Source organism: Parasteatoda tepidariorum, chromosome 3 (genome assembly GCF_982258835.1).
Source record: "Parasteatoda tepidariorum strain Cologne lab strain chromosome 3, Ptep-v5.0, whole genome shotgun sequence".
In the NCBI taxonomy this organism is placed as follows: Eukaryota; Metazoa; Arthropoda; class Arachnida; order Araneae; family Theridiidae; genus Parasteatoda; species Parasteatoda tepidariorum.
In genome coordinates this window covers 112,288,935-112,296,849 of record NC_141757.1, presented here as the reverse complement: position 1 = coordinate 112,296,849, position 7,915 = coordinate 112,288,935, and the positions used below count along the sequence as shown (strand labels likewise).

The window sequence follows — 7,915 nt, the reverse complement described above, 5'->3', positions numbered from 1 at the left end:
ATGAATCAACATTACAAAACCATGCACATAACAAAACACTATTAACATATAAATATTATTTATAGAATATTTATGAATTATAAAACAATTAATAGTTGTAAATTTTATATATTTGTTATTCGTTGTGCTTTGTAATATTAGATTTCATTTTATTTCATGAAAGGTAACAAACAATCAATCCCTTTCTAATTCTGAATTTCGACTATTACTGTTCAACTATATTCAATTGTATTTTTGAGATCAAACCAGAAGATAAGAGAACTCCTGGATCTCGCATTTGGGACAAACTAGCCTTCGTGGAAGATTTTTGAAGGAACTAACCAGCATTTGCGTTGCATAGATAGGAAAGCCACGAAAACATCCAAAGTTTAGTCCGATGACAAAGGAATTCGAACCCATGATTCGTCTAACACTCATAATAAATGTTCTGTCCGCACTGTGATCGACGCTAGCTGGGAACTGACCAACAAAAACATAAGTTCTGGCCATCGGCGAAATAATTGCTGGTACTGATTGAAAAGTGACGGTGCATATTACTGTCAGCTGGGTTGATTGCTGGGACGCCCTCTGATTTTTTTCCAATATTGTAGGAAGAGTTGGGCCCGCATTTCACAAACCGCTCCATTGCGTCAGTCTGAATTGCTCCCTGTACCAGCGAATTAAAGTTGTCTGCTGCCACCAGTGAGGCGTTCGAGCGAGTAACTGTAACTGTAAATTCATTGTTTGCAGGGAGATGCACGATGGACAGCGATAGTTGCCGACATTGATCTTGTGTTAAAGATTCTTTTAATTTTCAAAAAAGGTAAGGTTTTATTTTTTTGATTACATTGAAGTTATTATTTTAATAATTTTTGATTTACTATTGTTCAAATATGTTTACATCGTGCAGATTTCTGTTTACAAGGAACCGCGTTTGAAGTGCTGTTTTAGCATTATGTTTTAGATATGCAATCATCTTTATTCATCTAATACATCATAATTAACACCTTTTTATGATAGAATAATAAATTTTTTTAAAATTAATTCAATGTAAAGCTACAGAAAAATGTTTTATCAACACCAAGATCGCCGCCAAATTTTTGGCGACAATTGAGCAATAGCACGCAAAAAACAAATATAAAATCTGTTGTATGATGATGCTTTTAGTGCAATTCATAATATGTTTGTTGTAGCATATGATATAAATCAGGTTTATCTAAGTATTTTACGAAAATAGGTTTGTATAATAATCAAGAATTTTCATTAAAACTTATTTCTTTAAGTTAAATAATATTTTGAATTTAGTTAACTAATTTCTGTTAGTAATATTAAAAATGTTTTCTGTTTTATGCATTTAATTTTAAGGAAATTTTTGAGCTAAGTTCAAGTGTAAAAATAGGTAAAGGTCTAATAATTTATATTAAGTAGTTTAAATTAAGATGAAAAAATTCTTTGTACGTGTTAATATAAATATTTATGAAGATTCATGTTGTGAAACAACCTAAAAAAAATATAGATTTTGGAAAGTTTTATGGCATGCAGTTGCTCATGTTTAATTGTATATTGGCTAACCCCACTTACACAAAAAAATATTACAAAATTCTTTTATATTTAGAAATTAATGTTAAGTTACTTCATAATTTTTGTTAAAAGTTAAGTGAATAATTTTTTTATTGTGAATTTCAAGTTAATATTCATATAAAAAAAGCACAATTTTTATAGGGATTACAAAAATATATAAAATTTCAATACAATATGAAAACAAAATTAATAATCAATAAAAATAGCAAGCAACACTTTTTCTATTAGCTTTGAAAATGTTAGAAAACTTGTGATAGTTCTCCATGAACTTCTATAAGTTTCCTTATTACCTACTGTGTTAATTATTATTAGGTAATTCAATGAACTCGCTCTTGTATTGGTAACTTGAGATCAAAATTTCTACTTGTGCTTGTTGCTTGTGCTTGTTGACAATTTAAATTACAATCATTTCCTGACCACTATAGACAGAAAATAATACCATTTTATTGATAAATAAGACTTCTTAAAAGGATATTTGACCACTTTCCAAGTAGCCGAGGTGCTTCAAATTTAACTTGTATTCTATTACAAAAACAAGTTAGAACTGCTTCCGAATCACTGAAAGCTAAATTTATTATAATTTTTTGCAGAGAATCGTTCAGTGGAAATTAAAATTTTTCATTTAACTCTTTGAACGATTTTCAACGTTAACGATATATTTTGTGATTCTTGAGCCGAACTTAAAAACTTTATTTGTTTTATTGTTGATAATTCCATTAATAAAATTTCCTGGAATACAAGTTATTTTTCTCATTCTAATTAATAAAAAATATTGGTCTAATTTTTATATAAACATTCCAGGTGTCCGTTGTGTAATACTTTTAAAATGTTTGCTAAAAGTTGAGCAAAAAATATTTTTACTGTATATCTCAAATTAATATTCACATAAAAATAAGAATTTTTTTTCTTTCAGCTCTTTAAATGTTGGTAAACCAGTGCCAGTCCTCCATGAATTTCTGTGAGTTTTATTACTTAATGTGTTTATAATTATTAATTTAATTAACTCGCTTTCATGTTTGTAACAATGGTAACTTGCAATTGAAATTTCTACTATTTTCAACTAGTTGAAGTACTAAAATCTCTAATGTAGCTCTGTGCTTATCAACTTCATTTTTCAATAAGTTGAAGCGCTCCAAATTCAACTCGTATTCTATTGACAAATAAGTATTGTCATTTTGAGAAGTATTACTTTAATTGTTAGTATTTAAATTATGATTTTAAAGAACAATTAGGGACATTTAATGTATTAAGCGAATTCATTTATAAAGTACACCAGTCTTTGGGACCAAGAGTAAAAGTCTATAAGATTTTAAAAACAGTAAGTTCATACAAATAAGAAAAGCTGGATAGAAAAGGTTCAATGGCTGTATAAAACTACAAATAGTCATGAATAGTGACTAAACCTTCTAATTCTTTATGATTTCAAGGAACGTTTTTGTCATCTCTGCTTTTGCTGAAACTGTATAATAGTAATCGCTACAACTTAACATTCTTTTACCAAAAACTATTGTTTTAATTTTTGGTGGGAAAGAAACTGTGCATGATAAATTTGTAAAGCATATGTTTGATACATATATATGGTTGTTTTAATATGGGTGGTGTAATATGTAAGACACCATATTCAAATTCATAGAAGAAAGTGTCTTCCTAGAAACAATATAGGTGAAAAAGTGGAAGAAAGAAGAACTATTTAACTAGATCCAGTAACATATTTCATTTTATCTGTAACGAAGATTGTTTATTTGCTTTAATTTTCAATCTAAAAACTTTTTCTGAGAAAAAGTGATTTTTTTTTTCTATTTAAACAAAAAAAAAATCAAACATTTTTGTCTACTTTAAAAAAAATTGCTTGCTGAATTGAAATATTTATTTTCTAAATGATGCATAAATGAATTATCATTAAAATTATTTTCCTATATAATGATAAATGATCCTTGAGAACCTTTGTATATATGCAAAATCACATAAAAGAGGTGGCGCAGAAGTGATAGGTCACTATATGTTGTTTGATATTTTAAAAATGGTTATTAATTTTAATTTTAATAGTTTTCTCCCTTATTCAATGAAGAAAAGTGTCATATTTATAAATTTTATTAATGTGTATATAAAAGATTTTTTCAAATTTTATTAAGTACTAATTAAAATTATTTTAATTAAAATTTTGATTGCGAAAACACAATCAAATTTAAAAACCTACCTTGTTAGCATAGCTTCAAAACATGTAGGTTAAAGAGAAAAAAAAATTATGTTAGAGTACTGATTTGAAGCATCTTTAAACTAACCTGCACATTATTTCATGTCTTCTAAGACATTTGGTAGAAATTTTTTTTTCGATAAGAACCATTTTTTAGTCCAAGCAAGTAAAATGCCTCGTAAAATGTGTAAGTAAATTTAATTTTTGGTAACTAAAAAATAATGTTACTAACACCTACATTTCACTTATTTATCCATTCTTAAATAGTATAAAATCTTTTTATTTGGCAAAAATACACCTTTAAGAGAAAAAAAAATTTTCTTGAAACTAAACTTTAAAATATAAACACATTAGGAATCTCTAAATTAACATTTAAGTGTGAAAGAAGATAAAAAGTTATAGAAATCTCACGATTTCTTTATGAGTAAAACGAGATGAAATACATCAGAACCAGTTTTATTGCATATTGAAATGTTGAAGTTTTAAAGATTCTTTTTTAACTTTCCTGTCCTCTGGCAATCATACAGGTTTAAATGTTTTCAGTTCAGTTTTCCTTCGAATTATTCATTAGATTTCAATAAGTTTTGTTTCTTTTCGTTTGTGACCCTTAATACGTGTATCCTATAACAAAGTTTTTTTTTTACTAAATTCAATAAGTATACATTGAAAGTGGTTAATGTGCAACACCTGCTATACTAATCGACGGAAAATGACGACTAATTTTTCTGTATCAAACGAAACTGCATGTAGTATGCAGTGTACTTCCTCGAGAAGGGCCATCCGTCCTCACTGCCCTTTGATGACACTGTCTGATAACATTCCTTTTAAAAAATTAATTGTGTAAATGATAATTACACATTTTTAAAATTATTCCTGATAATAGGTTTGATTCTGATACCATTACAAATATTTACTTTGTAAGGATTTTTCTCAACTGGTTAAATTTTTAAAAGCTTCTCTTTTTGATATTAATAAGTTCATTAATAGATTTTAAAGAAAAAATTTGAAATAAATTTTTTTGTTAAAAATTAACCTTTAAATATTTATTTACTTCATAATTTTCAGTTTAAATTATAGAAAAAGCTCTCAAGTCTAACAATTTTTTTTTAAAGTGTGCACAATGATTTTCTATGAGCATATATTTTTTTTTCGTAAACTACAAATTTTTCTCATTTTGATAATTTGTGAGAAATACTTTTTGAAATATACATGTAAAATAGTATAAGATGGTAATTTTACAGTCGTTGGGAATCAAATTCATCTATTACAAAATAGTACACATTTTGTTAAATATTTACGGTATTAATTAAGAACCCTTTAAAACTCGGTGTATCCATTTCTGTGAGGAAGCACCTTGCCCTTTTTTATTCCTAGGCGTAGTAGTGGAGTATTTAATAAAATTTTTCGCTAAAGAAAGTAACTAAATAAACAAAAAAAATTGAAGAAAAGAAATTTCATCAGAGATGTAAACAATGTTATTAATAGTTGTCTAAACTTTTCATATTTTGTCTTACATCTATACCAGTTATATAGAGACATTGCGAAAATCGTGATACTGGTCAAATCTGTAGTAATTCTTATCTAATTCTTGAGTTTTTTATGTAAGGAAAACATATTAATTTCGCAAAGCATCACCATTAAAGTAATTTAAAAATTTATTGAAATATAAAGTTATTACGGAATTGGAAAATTATCTGCCTTTTTAATTAGCAAATTTTGAGCAACCTTTTAACATTTATTACTGAACTGTTTTCAATTAATTACATATCATTGTTTTGATGCCTATTTTAATATGAAAAATGCTGTAAATTTTGAAATTTTTTTTTGTCAAGCGCATACAATTAAAAATTTAATCATTAAAGTAAAGCGGAAAAGAAATGCAATTGATAAATTCGTGCAAGTAAGTGATATATATTTAAAAGTAATTTTTCTTCTATACCTTTCCTTAAAACAATAATTTATTTACATTGGAATATCATAATTATTTTAAATATTAAAAGCAATAAAATTGAGCACCATAAAGTTAATAAAGGGAAAAAAACGGCATGTCTTTGAAAATTAAATATCTGAGAAAAGGTGTGCACAAAATACGAAATTGAACACCCTGAATAACTTTTCATTTAACAGTCAGATTTTCATGTACTAGGTGTCAATCTTAATGGGTTCATGAGTCAATATTCAATAATTTCATTAAGAAAGGAATTTTTTTGCTCAAAATCTTTCTAAATTATAAGGCAGGTGTATGTTTGCATGGTGTTACAATATGTATTTTGATGAGTCAAAATTTATCAATGAAATGATAAAAGCAAAAACTTTTAGATAGAAATTTTAGTTTTAAAAGCTCATTTTCTCAAAAATACTTATGTTGCTTAAAATATATGATTTGCATAATTTTTATTTTAATATCCTCTCTTTCAGGATTTTGAAAAATGTCAAGCATTGATTGGTGCAGTTGTTTTATTGAAGTTTTTCAGAACTCTTCTATGCTATTCCAAGTTATTCTATGTAGACAAAGATGTTTATTTCTCTGTTGTTTTTATTATTTTTTAAAATTAAATGCGAAATATAAATAGAAATTTGTGTAATATCTGTATTGTTTATGGATTTGTCTTTGTATAATAAAATATATGCAAGAGACAATGTTGATTATGTATTTAACTAAGTTCAGGGTACATTCAATTCATTACATGAGATAACCAGGTGATTAAATTGGTACATTTTTGTACAATACACTTTTTTTTTGCTAAATTTGCTACAGGACTAAATATTATCAGTAAAACATGAATTCATGATCAATACCGCACTAAATGATCATCTGTAGACAGCTTCTTAATATTATCGACAGAAGGTTGTATTTATTTCTGTATAGGGTACAATAGTATCACAAGATTCTTTAAAAACACACAGCTTTTATTTCAATACTTTATTTTTAGCTTTATTTTATGTTTAGTAATTCATATACATATATAATGACTACAAGTTAAAACTTGAATAATTACTTGTGAGATACAGAATTTTTCATAAGTCTGGACAGCATTTTTATTATTCTGCTTTTAAGTAGAATAGCACAGTAAAGGATCTAGTTTAACAATGTATTAATTAGCGGAAACATAGATTATGCACAGAAAGTCTTCTGGACTAAGGGGTTGAACTGTGTAAAAAATATTTTTCTTTCCAAAAAACAATTTAAATGAAAAAATTACCTAAAAATATTTTTTTTAGTTCATATATTAATAATTTATTTAAATATGTATTAGATAGCTATGTATTTATTTAACTAATTGAATTAAATAAAAATAATTAGAATTGTGGGTTTTAATTACCCCTGTAACTAGGTCAATGACTTCTCGTAAACCTCAATAGACTGAAGGGATGCTGCTGGGTGTATATAAAATGCTGGCCCTTAATTATTGATTCATTAATTACCCTCTGCTGGAAGATGTCGGGCAATCACTTACCCTGCACATTTTAGACAATGAATGCTGGGTTAAATACTACTGGCCCGACAGGAGGCCAGCCATTCATTTTAGTAAAGTTGAAAGTGACTTAGAGCAGGCACAGACCCGTCGCTTTAGCTGTTGGCAACCAGCAGTTCTGTGAAGCTGGACCTACACATTTGTTTTGGCTGAAATCGAATCAACCTATATATATATATATATATATATATATATATATATATTCGGTATCTGCTGAAACAGTACTATTACCATGATATTAATTATACTAATTATCAAAATTAATTAAGGATCTTAGACGTTAATAGTTTGGCTATTTTTAATTGTTTCCCTAAACGAATAAGTACTTTTTCTCTATGAGTTTTGCTTTTAGTACATAATTTATTTTTTCATTTCAATTACCATTAATTCTAAATTATTTAATTTAAAAAAATGCTTTTCAAGAACGTAATTTCAAACAAAGTAAAAACGTGTTTTCAGAAAACAAGAGAGATCTTAATTATGTGACATCACATGCCCTCCATATTTATCATTGATCCTACCTGATGAATAAAAAATAATTAAATATTAAGAAAAAGGTGACATAGATCACTTTTTTTCCCTTGACTAAATGATTGCTAGCAATCAAAAGTGGTGTTATTAATCTATTCGTTAAATATTTGAGAAAGAAAAAGACAAAGCTTAAATTATAAAATGGCTAATAATT

The 7,915-nt window shown here is 26.8% G+C and overlaps 1 long non-coding RNA gene across 1 annotated transcript; it reads left to right on the top strand.

Moving 5' to 3' along the window:
* The first annotated feature begins 671 nt into the window (after positions 1 to 671).
* On the top strand, positions 672 to 6,377 carry LOC122271514 (uncharacterized). Its single transcript, XR_006226414.2, has 3 exons — positions 672 to 802; positions 2,474 to 2,518; positions 6,173 to 6,377. It is a non-coding gene; the product is annotated as an uncharacterized LOC122271514 (long non-coding RNA).
* Positions 6,378 to 7,915: the final 1,538 nt, after the last annotated feature.